This window comes from Natrix helvetica (genome assembly GCF_964273705.1).
Source record: "Natrix helvetica genome assembly, chromosome: 5".
Lineage (NCBI taxonomy): Eukaryota > Metazoa > Chordata > Lepidosauria > Squamata > Natricidae > Natrix > Natrix helvetica.
This window is the reverse complement of record NC_138551.1, coordinates 51,354,308-51,369,774: the sequence shown is the minus strand read 5'-3', so window position 1 is coordinate 51,369,774 and position 15,467 is coordinate 51,354,308. Positions and strand designations below refer to the sequence as shown.

Below are 15,467 nucleotides of genomic sequence, written 5' to 3'. Positions count from 1 at the left end.
GCCCCACCTCTCACAGAAGAGGCTGGGAACTTGCTTCCACTTTGCTGAGAAATTATGTTTTTTATCATTCTGCACTTCTGCACTTTTGAAATAAGTGTGCAATATTTTTTTTATAAAGGTGAAAATAGACATTATTTAATGGAAGTATGTACTCCTCAAAAGAGTTGGAGTAGAAAAATAGGCTTCTGCTCACTCTCCAGCTAAGGAAGTTAACTCCTGTCTTGCAGGCGACACAGGAAACTGGCTTGAGATGCCTACATAGCTAATGACAAAAAAAAATCATGCTCCGTGACAAATCTTATAAAAGCATTCCACTGGAAATAATACTTAACTAATTATGCATCATCTTACAGCTATGTGTCTTCCTGAAGAAGCTTTAAAATTCAGTGGACTCTCATGTGTGTCTCCTGTTTTCAGAATGTTGTGTTTACTTCCTTGTTTCTACGTACATTTTGCCAAATGTCCCTTTTTTCCTAGTTTCCAGAGTCTCCACCAGTCTTTTGCAGTGGATCCCTCCCTGCTTTATTACTACATGCGTAGCAACCACTCTTCTCACAGAACTACAAATCTGTGTGAAGAGTAAATAAAGTGTGATCTATAATAAGTTTTGGGATGATAAATGTGCTAATTTCATGCTTCCAAAGTCATCTGTTTTTTATTCCCAGCTCATCATTGAGTTGACAACAAGTCTCCTTTTTCAAAATGCTGTCCTTTCACAGAACTTCAAATGATACTCAATAATACTCCCTGAATCTTTTTTTTTCTTCCTTTCGTCAGATGCTACCATATTTTCTAGGTTAAATTGGGAGCAGAGCTACAATTTGTACAAGATAATCAATGCAAGCCTTGGATTACTACCTTGAAACAGCGTACAGGATTAAACAGGTGATTTATTATAATACAAAATATACCAATAAATCTTATCAAGATCTCTAACTGCTGATCAAGATGAACAGCCTCCTGTATGCAATGTACTATATATATATATATATATATATATATATATATATATATATATATATATATATATATATATATATATATATATATATATATATATATATATATGAAAATGTAAGGTGGGTTATTGTATTAAGAATTTTAATTTGGGTCATGCATTTGTGTCATTCATATTTTGCTATGATTTCTTATTATTGCATGAAGATATTAAGATTTTGTAGAATTTTTGTTTCCGGTGCTTTGGTATTTGATGTAATGGTACTTAAGGAGAGTGCTTTAGATCGGTGTATGTGTGTGTGTGTGTGTGCCATGTCCCTACTCATGGTTTCCAGCGCCTTCTCACGTCACTAAATGAGTCCCCTCCTTCCCCTGCTCACTTTGGATCATGCGAGGCCCGCCGCCGGCTGTCGCGAGTCCCCTGAGCCGGGCCCTTTGCCTCTCTCCGTTCGCTCGACTGGCTGCCTTTCTGGGGAGGCTTTAGGGGTTGGCAGCCGGGCGGAGCCTGAATCTGAGACAGAGCATGGAGAGAAGTTGGGGCGGCAGTCGAATGGGGTGGGCGACGGGAGCCGGACACTGGAATCGGCTGTCCTGAGGCTCATATTCGCGAGGGTGAGTGAGCAGCTGCTTAAATGCAAGGAAAATGGGTTCCGAAAAAAAGAAAGGACGAAAAGGGCTGCGTGGTTGTTGAAGGCAGGACCTCGGTGCTATCTGCGGAAGAGAAAGAGAGTGCAAGAGTTGTTTTTGTATTTGTGGGGAAACTGGATATGAACATTTAGAGTTCCTTAGCCAACCACTTTCTAGCATAGCGTGTTAAAGGAACGTCACTACGTGTCGTTAGCTGTAGTTTAGCGTGTCGTGTGAACTTACAGTGCTGACTTGAATAAGTTGTGATTCCTTCAAACATCTTGCGTGAATGCACCAAAGGCTGTTTCCAACAGAAGTAGGAAGCGGGGCGAGAAGCCATATGTCTTGAGTGTGTGGTGCCCTGCATCTTAAATATGTATATTTATACGTGGAGGTGGGAGTGGGGAAACTGATACACTTTTTCAGCCTCACCTTTGTGTTTAGCTGGGCTGGTATTACTGTTCTTTATCTTGTACTTTAGAACTGTTTGTTGAACATCCGGGAATGAAAGCGGAATTGTAACATAGCAAATAAATACCTAAATAACTTAAGTGGAGAAATGACTCACGTTTAGAGACGGAACATCTCCTGGGCAGTCTACAGATATGTTAGGCCAAAACTCCCAAGAGTTGGAGTTTAAGCACATCTGGAAGAGGCCAAGTTAGGGAAAGCTGGTGTAGAGGATATGAGATACAGTATTTACTGTAGGCAAAGGCTGTGTTGCAGAAGTCTGTGGTTCTGGAGAGAGAAAGAGCTTGCAGTGCGTACTGGACTTGATGGAGTTGTTAGGGATTCAGAAAAAAACTGAAAGACCAGACAGGATGAGATGTGAGGATGGACAATGGCCAGAAAAGCAGGCAAATGGAAAAACTGATATATATATTTGGGTCTATATGAGGGGATCTGAAGGGACAGGAAAAAGTCTTGGGGCTCAAGGATCTGATTGATAATTGCCTAAATCCGATATTACTGTCGCTTTAAGAAGGATTGCCTGGCAGATGAAGAAAATATTTGGTGTTGTGGTAGTGATTACTCTTCCACATCTGAGGATCTCTCTAGCCCAAGTTTTTATGTGAAGCTTCTTTTGAGTACACAGAGTTCTTTGCTTCCCCGGCAACCTTTTCTTTTCCTTTCAAAATATTTTTTCTTCCCTGCCTCACAGCCACTTAAGAAAAATTGGCTGCCTTAAAATCAAACACAGAGCAATACTCCTGATCAAATGAAGGTCTAGATTCCCTCCCCCTCTGCCCCATTGTCCTATATTATATCTATTTCTGCTCCCCCCCTTTTTTGCCAATATTTTTGGTTAGTCTTATGCTGTCTGGATTAGTATTAGGCCCACTGTTTAAGACATCTCTGTTTGGGGCACCCAGTCCTTACTTTCTGGGTATTAGCTTTCAGCCAAGGATAACAGTTAACAGTGAAAAATGTAGTTGAGAATAAGTGGGATTCACCCCCCCTCCAATTTGTTTGAGAGCAGAGTATGTAGTTTGAACGAGAGGTTTCTCGTCTATAAAATGGAGGCAAACTGATTATTTCTAGTTCTATACTTGTTTATTCATCAGTAATTTATTCTAATTTTCTGGGCTTTATTTTATCCCCAATAAATATGCCTGGGATTAAAACTTTCAAACAGTGAAGAGAGTTTTATTGGTTGTATGTATGGTTTCTTAGCCCACTAAATTCCGCTATGCTGCCTCAGCTGGGGAAGGGGCTCCCTGGATTAGATGAAAGAAGAACATTAGAAGTACACACTAAAAGTATGCGATCCCAGCAGAGTCATTTTAGATGTGAAGGACATCTCAAGTGCCTGGCTAGAGCAACCAGACATTTATATGAGACAGCAGCAGTATATGAAAACGCTGGAGGCAGATAATCACTTTAGCGACAATGGCAAAGGCATAATTTCATACTGTGCTAGAGAAGGCAATAATAAACTATTCCTGTAGTTTACAAAAAACAATGGGTAGTCAATATAACATGATTGATGATAATAGTGCTGGATGATAGCTCCTCAGATTGGATGGCACTGAACAGGTTACTGAGGAAGAGCAGGGGATATCTCAGAGTACTAATTATATTTATGATGTACGGTAGTAAGATTAAAGCTTTTGGGAAGTATAGTTGCTGATGCTGACATGCAGGAAAATAATCCAAAGTTGTAAAGACAGAATTACAGTAGGTGATGGAAAATAAGATCCATGAATGTGGGACAATTCGACACAGTTAAAGATAAAATGAATCATTCACTGATATCTTAGGAATCACCAAACTGAAATAATCCAAATTGGACACTTTCAGCCTGAAGATTTATGATTTATTATTCAGCACATGAAAAACAAAGAAGGAATTGATTCATAATCAGGAAGAATACAGCAAGGACAGTACTTGATACACTTCAATCAATGACTGAGTAATATAAAATAGACTCCATGGGCAACTCTGTGATGTGACACCTACCCAATTTTATGAGCCAACAAATGATGTAGCAGTAGGGAGATCTCAGGAGATTTATAGTCAAATTCAATCTAAAATGGGTAGAATAGGCAAGCAAGGTATGCTGTTTGTGACTGGATATTGAAAGTTGAAAATATAAAGGAAGAAAAGGTAGCAGGAGAACATCATCATTTTTTTCCAACCCAGAGATTTCTTCATTGCTGACATAGTCTTCCAATAGCCAAAATGACTGTGCAATACCAGATGAAATATACAGAAATCAAATTAACTATATTTTTAGCACACAGAGAGAAAATCCCAGTTATGATATCAAAGCCATAGTCAGGGACTTACTGTGGAAGAGATAATAAGTTGTTCGTGTGCAAATTCCATACTGAGTTGAAGCAAAAGAAGAAAGCCAACTAATTTTGACATGAACTTCAATCATCATCATTTTCAAGAAGAACATCAGGAATCATTCTGAACTCCTGAACTTCACTGATTCAGAGTCAGAGGAACAATGCAATGAAATCAAACACATTGTTTTTTTTTAAAGAAAATTTTATTGGTTTTTAAACATTTATGGGAAAAGGTAAGGGGATACATAAAATTTTTTGGCAGCTCCTACACTAGTGATAGAAATCCATCCTTATCTCACAGTTTTTACAATCTTAAAAACAAAATATAAAAGATAAGCAGAAAACAAAGTCTTATTCTATATTGTCAACCATGTGTTCAATCATTTTTCCTTTGTCCCTTTCTAGAATATCAACAATTACTATTATTTCAAATACTTTTATTTTTGTGACCTGAGCCTTTTCGATATTGCTCCTTCCTCCCTGTCCCCAGAGGGAGCCACAGCCCCCCCCCTTCCTTCTTGTCTTGTACCTTGCTATCCTTTTCACTACCTTCGCTGTGTTCGTCCTCTAGGAGGGGGAAATGCTTTTTAATGAAGGCTTCAGCCTCCTGCACTGTATTAATTCTAATCCTATTTCCCTCCCAGAAGATCAGCTGAAATCAAGCACATTGTTAAGGTGATATGTAGAAGGAAATTGTCAAAAACTAAGAAACAAAGGAAACTGGATATTTGAACAATTGATAGAAATTGCCAAAAAAAGAAAAATCAAAGCCAAGAAGGACAGGGATTTCAGGAAGGGACAAAGAATTTCAGAGAGCAATTAGAAGAGATAAGAATAAGTACTAAAATTATATCTATAAAGATACTGAAGGTAGGGACATACATGGAAAAACAATAAGCCTCCAAAATATTTCTAAACTCAGGAGATTCCAACTTCAAATTGGTTTGTTGAAGGATGCCATAGGATGTCAGTTAGTAGTTATTTGAAGGAAGATAAAGATGAAAGGCATATACTGTCATTCTATGCAATTCAGAAGTTGATGTCCAACATTCTCTACTTGCAAGACTATCTAGTGCTAGAACATGAAGTTAGATCGGCATTCCAGTCATTACCAAATTGGAAGGCTACAGGAATTCATGGAATATAAAAAAATATGGGAAACAACATATGGGAAAAGAACCAGTAAGGATCCTAACCAAGCTCTGCAAGCAAATCTGGAGAATGACATAGTGCTTTCAAAGATTTGGTCAGGCCACATACCAATACCAAGGAAAATGGCTTGCTGCACACTTTACAAACAGAGTGTACAAACTATCAAACAATATCTTTCATTTCACATTCTAGCAAAATAATGCTTAGGATAATTCAGTGTGGAATAAAGGCCTACATGGAAAGAGAGATGAGAGAGATGCCTTATTTTGAAGTGATTTTAAAAAGCTGCTGAATGCTGAACAGAATTAGTGAGTGATTATAGAAAGGACATGTCTACCATGTCATCCTGTGGAAAATGGGAATCGTATAGCCTCATGTAAAGATCATGGAAGAGAAGCTGATCAGGACAGAATGCAGAATGCCTCCAGGTTGGCAAAGGAATGAGACAAGGCTAAATATTATCTCCTTATTTATTTGGCTAATATATTGAATATACTGTATATTCCGATATACTGAATTGGAAGAAGATGAATGTGGTATTAAAATTATAAGAAGAAACATTAATAACATGTGATGTGTTGATGACACTAGCTGAAATGCAAATGATCTGCAAACTCTGGTAATAAATGTCAATAAGCATAATAAAAAAAAGTTTAAATATAAAGAAGGCCAAATTAATAGCAAGTAGAGAAATTGCCTGAGAGCTGACAATGAAGATATTGAATTTGTGGATAGCTTTTGCCTTTTAAGGTTGACTGCCAATAGTAAAGAAGCTGCAGTTAAAAACTGTGCTGCAGTTTGTTGAAGATCTTGGTGACACATCACAGCATCTGATTCTTTTCTATCTACAAAGATCAGAAATGTGCAGGCAATAGCTTTTCCCCCCTATGATATTTTATATAAACACACGGAGTTTGAAAAAGCATTACAGGAAAAGTAATTAAGCTTTGATACCCGTGTTTTCTTGAAAATAAGACGGGTCTTATTTTCTTTGGGCCCCAAAATAAGCACTAGGGCTTATTTGGGGGGGGGTGTCTTATTTTTTCCATGTACGGGAGGCCCACTTCTGCTTGCTCATGGCGGGGCAGGGGGATTGTAGAGCTGCCCCATGTGCCCTGCACTGGCTTACCTCAGGGTGCCTGCAGCCAGGCACCCACACCCCAACATCTGCTTCACCTTGTGGCGGCAGTTCCAGCATCCCTGTCCAGCAGGATTCTGCGTGGCCACTGGTCCACTTCATCTGCTTGCTGATGGCTGCAACAGAGCAGGAGGCTGAGCAACGAGTCAGTGCTGTGGCCACAAGGTGAGATGGGTGTGTGTGGACCAACATCCTGCACCGGCTTACCTCAGGGCCCCCACAGCCAGGCCATCCACACCCTGACACCTGCCTCACCTCCCAGATGTGACACCAGCACACTGCTCAGCCTCTTGCTCTGTTGTGGCTGCGAGCAAGCAGAAGAAATGGGCCAGCGGCCAGGTGAGCTCTTGTTGCACATGGCTGCCAGTGAGGCAGGTGTCAGAGTGTGAGTGGCCTGGATGCGAGGGCCTTGAAGTAATCTGGTCCGGGGGGTTAGGACAGCTCCACCACCACCACCTGCCTCGCTTCATGGTCACGGCACCACAAGCAACCAGATAGAATGGGCTTGTGGGTGACTGTGCAGGCTCTTAACTAGGGCTTACTTTGGGGTTAGGGCTTATATTAGGCACATGTGTTAAAACATGCAAGGTCTTATTTTGGGGATAGGCCTTATTTTCAAAGAAACGGGTATTTGTTGAAGGAAACTGAGAATAGCATGGATTGCCAACAAATCAACCCAGAGTTGTCACTTGAGGTACAAACAATCAGGCTCAAATGATCAAATCATGAATCATCATATTATGCAAAGATCCATCTCTCTGTAAAAGGCTCTAATGCTAGGAAAGATGGAAGGAAAGAGAAGATGACAACAAGAGGAGGCAACAATGTGGATGGACTCAGTTATAACGGCAATGAATGCATCATTGGAAGACTTGAAATAGAAAGCTAATAACAGATTATTCTGGAGAAAATTTATTTATATGGTTGTTAAGAGTTTACATTGGCTTGATAGCACATAATGTATTAATGGACAAATTGAGAAAAAAAACTTCTCCGCGTAGGAGTGAATGGGTTTACATTTGTTCTCTTGCTTTTGAAAAAAAAAGTTTACTTTTCCAGCTTACAACTAATGGCAAAATTCAAAGTACTTGAAAAAGTAATTTTAAAAATGATATTTCTTGTGCCTAGATTTTTGGAAGTGAGGGTGGTTAATTTTCTGTTTGTTTTCCCAGACCTGGTACTATATGCAACTAAGCCTGAGAAAAAGAAATGCCCTAGATGGCATTTTTATTGGATACAGTCTTGTTAATATACCATATGCAACATTTCAGAGGATTATAATGCTTTTCTTCAGAGCTTGTAACTGAAACTGTTTAGAAGCCAGTGGCAGATTCTAGACTGACAGCAGCTGCTCAGTGATTTCCTCTGAGTATTTGGAGTGTGATTGGATATTTCTGTAATATAATATTTAAGACTTCAAAGCCTGTAGGAATTTAAGGGTGGGAAAGAGGTAAGGGAATAGTAGGAGCTCCTAAACTGTATGTGATTCAGCTGAAGAGAGAATAAACTTCTGGGCTTTCTCTTGGCAAAACACCAGTTGTTTTTCTGCATTTTGTGCTGTGTATAATCTCATATATCTGCCAGGCCAGTGAATGCTGGCTGGGGAATTCTGGGAGTTGAAGTCCACATGTCTTCACAGTGTTGAGGTTGAAAAGCTCTACACTAGGCTATCCTAAATTGTGGGACTCATGTTCATGGATTTCAGTGGACTTTATGTTATGACCAATGGTGGGATTAAAACTGTTTTAGTATCGGTTCTGTGGGTGTGGCTTGGTGGGTGTGGCTTGGTAGGCGTGGCTTGGCTTGGCTTGGTGGGGGTGGCAGGGAAAGGATACTATAAAATCTCCTTTCCCTCCCCACTCCAGGGGAAGGATACTGCAAAATCCCCATTCCCTCCCGATCAGCTGGGACTCGGGAGACAGAGAATAGATGGGGGTGGGGCCAGAGTCCAGACAGAGGTGGTATTTACCAGTTCTCTGTACTATTCAAAATTTCCACTACCGGTTCTCCAGAACTTGTCAGAAACTGCTGAATACCACCTCTGGTTATGCCTTGAAACTGGTGTAGAGAACCAGAAGTGAATTGCATGCAAACAGAGGAAGAACTAGTGGAACTTGCACACACACAAATCTAGTTGTCAGTGTGAAAGAAATGTGAAGACACAGGAATCTTCCCCTGGTATACTCTGATTAACTGCAGATGAATTTTTGGCTATGATTCTCACTAGAAGGGTTTTGTTTTGTTGAAGGGGGACTTGAAATGCCAGTGTGAAGGACAGCAAGAGAGTTCACCTTGAAACTACAAGTAGTTTTAACTCTAGAAGAATGTGTCCTGTCTCATTTTCCTGCATGGACGAGCATCTTTGGTGGTTGTCCATTAAGGTCAAATTTCATCTGTTTTGTACATCTTCCCTGCCTGCCTGCTTGCCAAGCATGTGGTATGAGATGCAAAATGTAGTAGTGGTGATAGAACTCAATTTTCTAGGCACAATTTGAATCTTAATGTTGCCTAGAGGGAAGGAGTCTCAGATATGTTTCAGAAGAGAAAACAAATTCCATTAGGCTGCTGTTAAAATTAATTGCTTGTGCTTTTAACTTGGGTGCCCAAACTAGCTTTCTGGGTAGAGAATTCTACAGTGGAGAAGCCAGATTTAGAGTGCACATAATTACAGAGTGGAAGAATGATAAGATTAATGGAAAGTAGAGAAAAAAATCTTACTTAATAAATAAAAAATTATTTTGATATCTAAATTGCACTGGTAGAAAGAAGGACAGGTTGATGAATTTTGAGAAGGAGTGATTTATATTTTGCTTATGTATCCTATGAGGCTGCTTAGCTTTCATTTGGCAAACTGAATAGGGAATGTAGAGTGATATAGAATTGATAGCTTATTACAAAAACCTGCTAATATGACAGTTTAGGTTTATCACAAGATCCACAGGTAAAAGACTTTCATTGAGGTTTTGCTGGAGCTTCTAAGTTTTATTTATTTTTTCTTGCTGTTTTAGGAAAAATTCAGAAACAGGGTGCATAGTTCACTTTCAAGACCTAAGACAAGAAAAAGATCTATGAGTAAAGATTACAAGATTGTATTCATTAGATTTCTGAACATGGGATTTGTGTTCCAGGTTGAAAGGAATTGTCTTGATGATTCTCTTCTTGGTTTGATTAGTTTAAAACAGCTCTCTCTTTTGGGTGAAAGGTAAGAGTTTTGTTCCTCCTGTAGATTAGGAACTCTTTACAATTAGACCAAAGTACAATAGATTTGATTGACTGAAGAATGCATATATATATATATATATATATATATATAAATCAAAACTCACATTTTGAAAAACAGGCTTCCTTCCCCCTTTTCTTCTGTATTTTTCCCCCTCTTGTCCTTCATATTCCTTATACAGTATTTACATTTGCTGAAAAGCAGATGGCTGACTTGGAGAGGGATCTGGGGGTGATTTTTGTTTGATGGTCTGTGGAGAATTGTGTGTGTATATAAAAAAAGCCTCCTCCAAGCTATTGTTCGGCAAATGTATGGAATATTACAGCAGTCATCCCCAGAAAGATACATCAAAACAAAAAAGGAGGAGGGGCTTATAGCCAGGCTGGAATGGGCATAATGGGAGTTTTACTTCAGCAGCTTTCCAGATTTGACAGAGGCTTCATTTTTAGGTAATCACTGGAAATACACTTACAAACACTCTCCTTAAAAGCAATGCATTTAGTAACATGGAAAATGCTTCACCGTAGTGTTACATTTAGGACTAGCAATTTGCTAAATAAAAGCCGCCTGTCGTTTGTACCTGTATGCTGCCTTATGCCATGAAACAGGTAATATTTTTAAACGAGTGAACAGTACATGTACTTGCTTGCTATCGTACCAAAAACCTACAGCCTTTTTCTTTCATTTTGCCCTCTGGGTGCCAAAACGCAGGTTTTATACTGCCTGCTTAATTTTGTATGACACTTCTTTCTTTGTGGCAAGGGGAAAAAAACTGGGATAGTTGTTCTGACTATCCAAGAGGAGTGAATTATGTAGTTACAACAAGGCTTTCTCTGTGTGAAAGCCACCGAATGGCTGAGAAAAAACACCCATCAAACCATATAACCTTCTATTCTGTTTCAAGGCAGTTGGCCACTGTGATGGTAACTTCAGGGAAATGAATGTCAGGCTGTTTTGAAGCTTTTTACATACTGACAGCCTTGGGGCTGTCTTTGCAGTTTGTTACTGCCTTGTGTAGTAACACACTATAATTTACTCCACTTCTGCTTCTGTTACATGTCTCTAGTTCAGTGCTTCTCAAATAGTGGGGCGGGCCCCCCAGGGGGGGGCGCGAGGCTCCGTAAAGGGGGGCTCAGCTCAAATTATTTTATATATTTTTGTTTTGCAGGTTAAAGTTTTTTTTAATATTGTGTTCCTTTAAATCCTGTGCTCCTTTAAATCTTTTCTGCTACAGTTAATAAAGCTATTCTTTGTTGTAAATTGATCCACATTTCTTTCTTTTTTTATTCTCTTATACGTTAATAAGGATACAGTGTTATGCAGAGGTATACTTATAACAATTTTATAGACAAATGATACTATTTACAGTTGCGCGGGGGGCGCGAAATGTTTTCTTCTTCCTAGGGGGGGCATGACAGAAAATAATTGAGAAGCACTGCTCTAGTTCAACAAGGGTGATCCTTTGTTTTCATTTTGCCTGTTGTGTTTTGAAATGCAACTTTAATATTTTTAATAGAAGAGGATATGTGTAGTTCAGGGTTGAATTGTGGAGTCCTCTGAGCTTGTTTGCTTGCAGACATTTCATTACCCAACTAAGTAACAACCTCAATGTGATAGTAAGTGTGGGGTTTGCTTCCTGTTTATATACAGCAGCTTCCCCTCCTAGTTTTGGCCTAGTATAGTTCTTTACAAAATTCTTTTATAATTTTATCAAATTGTAATCTTTGATGTGAGGAAAGGGGACAGTAATTAAACTTCCCGAATGCTTTCTGGAAATCATTTAGATCCATTAGGTGTTTATGCTGGATTATTCAAATTGGTTTCCCTAACCCATAGAAATAATAAACGGCTGCCAATTGTATTTGTATCAGGCAGTGATCTGACCCTACCAATAGGGTGATGGAAATCCCTTCTATCTCCAGCTCATATCAGCTCTGAGACCAAAATAAATTATGTATGACCACTTAATGTATTTCAAACCCAAGATCACTTGAGGCAAACTGATCCCCATGGGGGTTGAAATCTGTCAGAAATCACCTCCACCAGCTCAGGGAGAGATCTTGCTAGACAGCAACGGTTCATTAGTCGGGATCTCAATGCACTCAAATATTGGTATCAGGAACAAAATCCTGGATCACAGGAAGATGTTCCTCATGATCCAAGCTCCCTCCTTATCTCCTCAAGATACAGATCTTGCTGAAGCACCCAAAACACACTCTTTTGAAGAATTAAGGGTAGTCCTCAATTTATGACCACAGTGGCGACCAGAATTTTCATTGCTAAGACAAGCAGTTGTTAAGTGAGTCCCACCCAATTTTATGACCTTTTTTTGCCATCGTTAAGCAAATCACCGCAGTTGTTAAAGTGAGTCACGTGATCATTAAGAGAATCTGATTTTCTCCATTGACTTGCTGGTTGGAGAGGTTGCAAATAGAGATTACATGATCCAGGGATGCTGAAAAAACACATGCTAGTTGCCAAGCATCCAAATTTTGATCATGTGAATATGGGGATGTTGTGACGGTTGTAAGCATGGGAACTGTTGTGAGTAAAATTTTTAGATGCTGTTATAACTTCAAAGGGATTGCTAAATGAATGGCTGTAAATTGAGGACTTCCTGTAGTGAAAAAGTCGAAGGGCCATAACTCAGAACAGGGAGGAATTTGGATGGAAACTGTTCCAAGTTTGGCATCCTCAGGTAAGATTGAGAAACAAAAGAAAACAAAACTCAAAACTCTGGGTAGCCTCTACAGTGTGTGATAGCAATAGATTAGAACAATAATATCACTTAGTATAAACCTTACGCTGTATATTTAAAATTATTTGTGTTCTCTGCCAGCTATTTTTCAAAAAGAAAACTAATGTAAATCAGTAAACTTCCAGAAGAATGAGGGGAAGAATTTGGAGGGATGTCATGTGAAATGAGCCAATCGGATGTATTTCGTTGAGCCACTTTGGTGTAGTAATTTAAGGCACCGGGCTAGAAACTGGATGATTGTGAGTTCGATCCCACCTTGGACACAAAGCCAGTCACTTTCCGCCAGCCCTAGGAAGGAGGCAATGGCAAACCACTTCTGAAACACTTTGCCAAGAAAACTGCAAGGACTTGTCCAGGCAGTCTCTGAGAATCAGCATGACTGAACGGAAGAAAAAAATTGCAAAACGGGGTTTTGCTCTTCTTATATTGAAACTTCCTGTTTACTTTAGAGCACATTAGTATCAGGCCTGTGAATGAAAATAGATTGAGTTTCACATGCTTTGTAATTCCATCTGTAGTCAACTCAGTAGAAAATTGATTCAAATGTGCATACTGAAATACTTTATTTTATTTTTTATACCATCTTTTTGTTTTTTGCAAAGAACTCAAGGTACTGAATATACCTAATACTCCTTCCTCCTCCTATTTTCCCTACAACAACCATCCTGTGAGGTTGAGTTGGGCTAAGAGAGAGAGTAACATGCCCCAAAGTCATCAAGCCTCCAAGAGTCTGTATAGAAAAGAATAAACATTCATTAATTGGGACTGCCCTTATAGCAGGATAGCCTTATATATGAACAACATTGGTATATTTTTGTACTACATTGTACAATATAGTACAATGGTATATTTTTTTCTATTCCAGAACTACACATGCAGCCTTTTAATTTTGTCTTCCTGTTTTGAATATGGAGCCTTAGTGCAGTATTGTTATGGTTTCATGGGTTTGCAGAAAGTACTATATTGGTCTCCCACTTGGTATGAAATTATATTTTGTCAGAGGGGGGGGAATTGTATCTCAGTAGAATCCCTGAAAACAGAGCAATAATTACATCTGGTTAATTGCAGTTTCCTCCCAAATCTAAATAAATAGCAATCAGAAGTGGTCACAGCTCCTAAGGAAGATGCTGTTTTTGTGGGATGCACAGATGGCACAATACAAAGATAACTGAACTAAAAAGAGTGTGTCATTCTAGTTCAGAAAACAGCAGGAGAAAAAAAGAACTGCTCTGTTCGGTTACCCTGAGAGGCCTACAACATGGTGTGCTTGCTTCCAGGTGGTTGGCCAGAGTTTCAGCATGGCTGACTTGAGTGCAGACATAGGGAGAAGCATCTGTATGGTAAGCCAACTCCTTTTTATGGTCCTAGAGCAATTCCTCCACTCCTCCTTAAATGGATCTAGGTCAGTCTGTTTCTGCTGCTTTTGTTGGAATTTCCTTGCTTTAAAGTGGTTCAGTGGTTAGTCAATGTGTCCTGCCATTCTCAGCAATAGATCACTGGAGCTTGTGTCTTAGGTTACTGTGCCTGGGGGAAATTGTCTGTAACTAATTGTTACCTTATGTAGGAGGGGGTTATCAGGGTCTTGGTTGTAAGGGCCTTTTCCTTCAAAATCCCAGTTTTGCTCAAAGGGATGCAAGAAGCCTAGGCTTGCTGGCTGTCATTTGGGATACATTTCGGCATTTCATATTACGCTTTCTTAATCTGCCCTAAAAGATTTTAAGAGTGGTGAGTAGCCACATTTTTAAGAACTGAAATTTAGCAAACACATAACTGCTTATTTCTAAGTCCTTCAATTTATTTTTTTAACTTGTTGGTAAGGTAAGGAAGAAGCTACTAGTTTACAGGGTGATGAATCCTCCATGAACTTGTCGTAAAGAGTAGCCTTCCAAATTTGTGGTTAGCAATTTACAGTGCTATATTTAAAAAACTGCATGTGTTGGTAATCATAGCTAGACGCCACTCCATCTCACCCTACTTTTCCAATGCTGATTTCACAATCCTGATGTATTTAGATTAGATAGATCTGATGTCTGTAACAATGGCATTAACTTGACAAAATATGAAGAATGAGATCAGAGTAGAGTTCAATCAGTAGCATCTATCCAAAATAGGTAACATTTTTGATGGCAGAGATAACAGTGAACAAAACAAGTCAGAGCTAGAAGGCACATGGTAGTAACAAATCAGAGTTCATTTCTAAAATATGTGTGGCGAGGCAAAAAGCAACATTCATTTAAAATTGCTAACTTCTGAGCATGAAAAAGTATAGTTGGGGTCAGTCTGCAGATAACACTCTTTTAAAACCAATGGGACCTTGACAGATCTGTACCTTTATCTGATTGCAATGGGGCTGCAAGGTTTACTTATCTAATCCTGTTAAATGTAGCAGGAGTGACAAAAGAGAATTGGTAATCCGCCTATCAGCTACCTCTCCTCCACCATAAGATAATTTTTCCATTTTTTTCCCTAGTAGCTGATCTCCAGTGCAGAAATTGCTTAACAAACATCTGATTAGACATACCCACTTTTGTGCATTTAGGACAAACTATGCATATTTATGAATGCAAAAAAAAAAAGGGTGGGGGAGACAAACGAAAGAGCGAGGCAGCGAGAGAAAGACAACTTATTTCAAATTTAAATATTTTATTTTCCTGACCACTCTTTTTGCCAGCTACCTATTTGGAATTTTGAAACCAGGTAGTGGTTATGCTCACAAAAGAGCTGCCACAGTGGGCATGACCAGTCATAAAACACTCATTTATCGAAAGCAACGTAGCAGGCCCAGATTTTGGCGATGCCTCTGTGCGATATTGTGGCAAA

At 39.2% G+C, this 15,467-nt stretch overlaps 1 protein-coding gene across 2 annotated transcripts in view; it reads left to right on the top strand.

The window, feature by feature from the left end:
• Positions 1-1,434: 1,434 nt before the first annotated feature.
• Positions 1,435-15,467, top strand: part of LZTS2 (leucine zipper tumor suppressor 2) — a 75,640-nt gene continuing 61,607 nt past the window's right edge. For both annotated transcript variants that reach the window (XM_081956436.1, XM_081956437.1), the window contains exon 1: positions 1,435-1,569. The gene's annotated coding sequence lies outside the window, so the exon portion shown is untranslated. The remainder of the gene's footprint in view (positions 1,570-15,467) is intronic.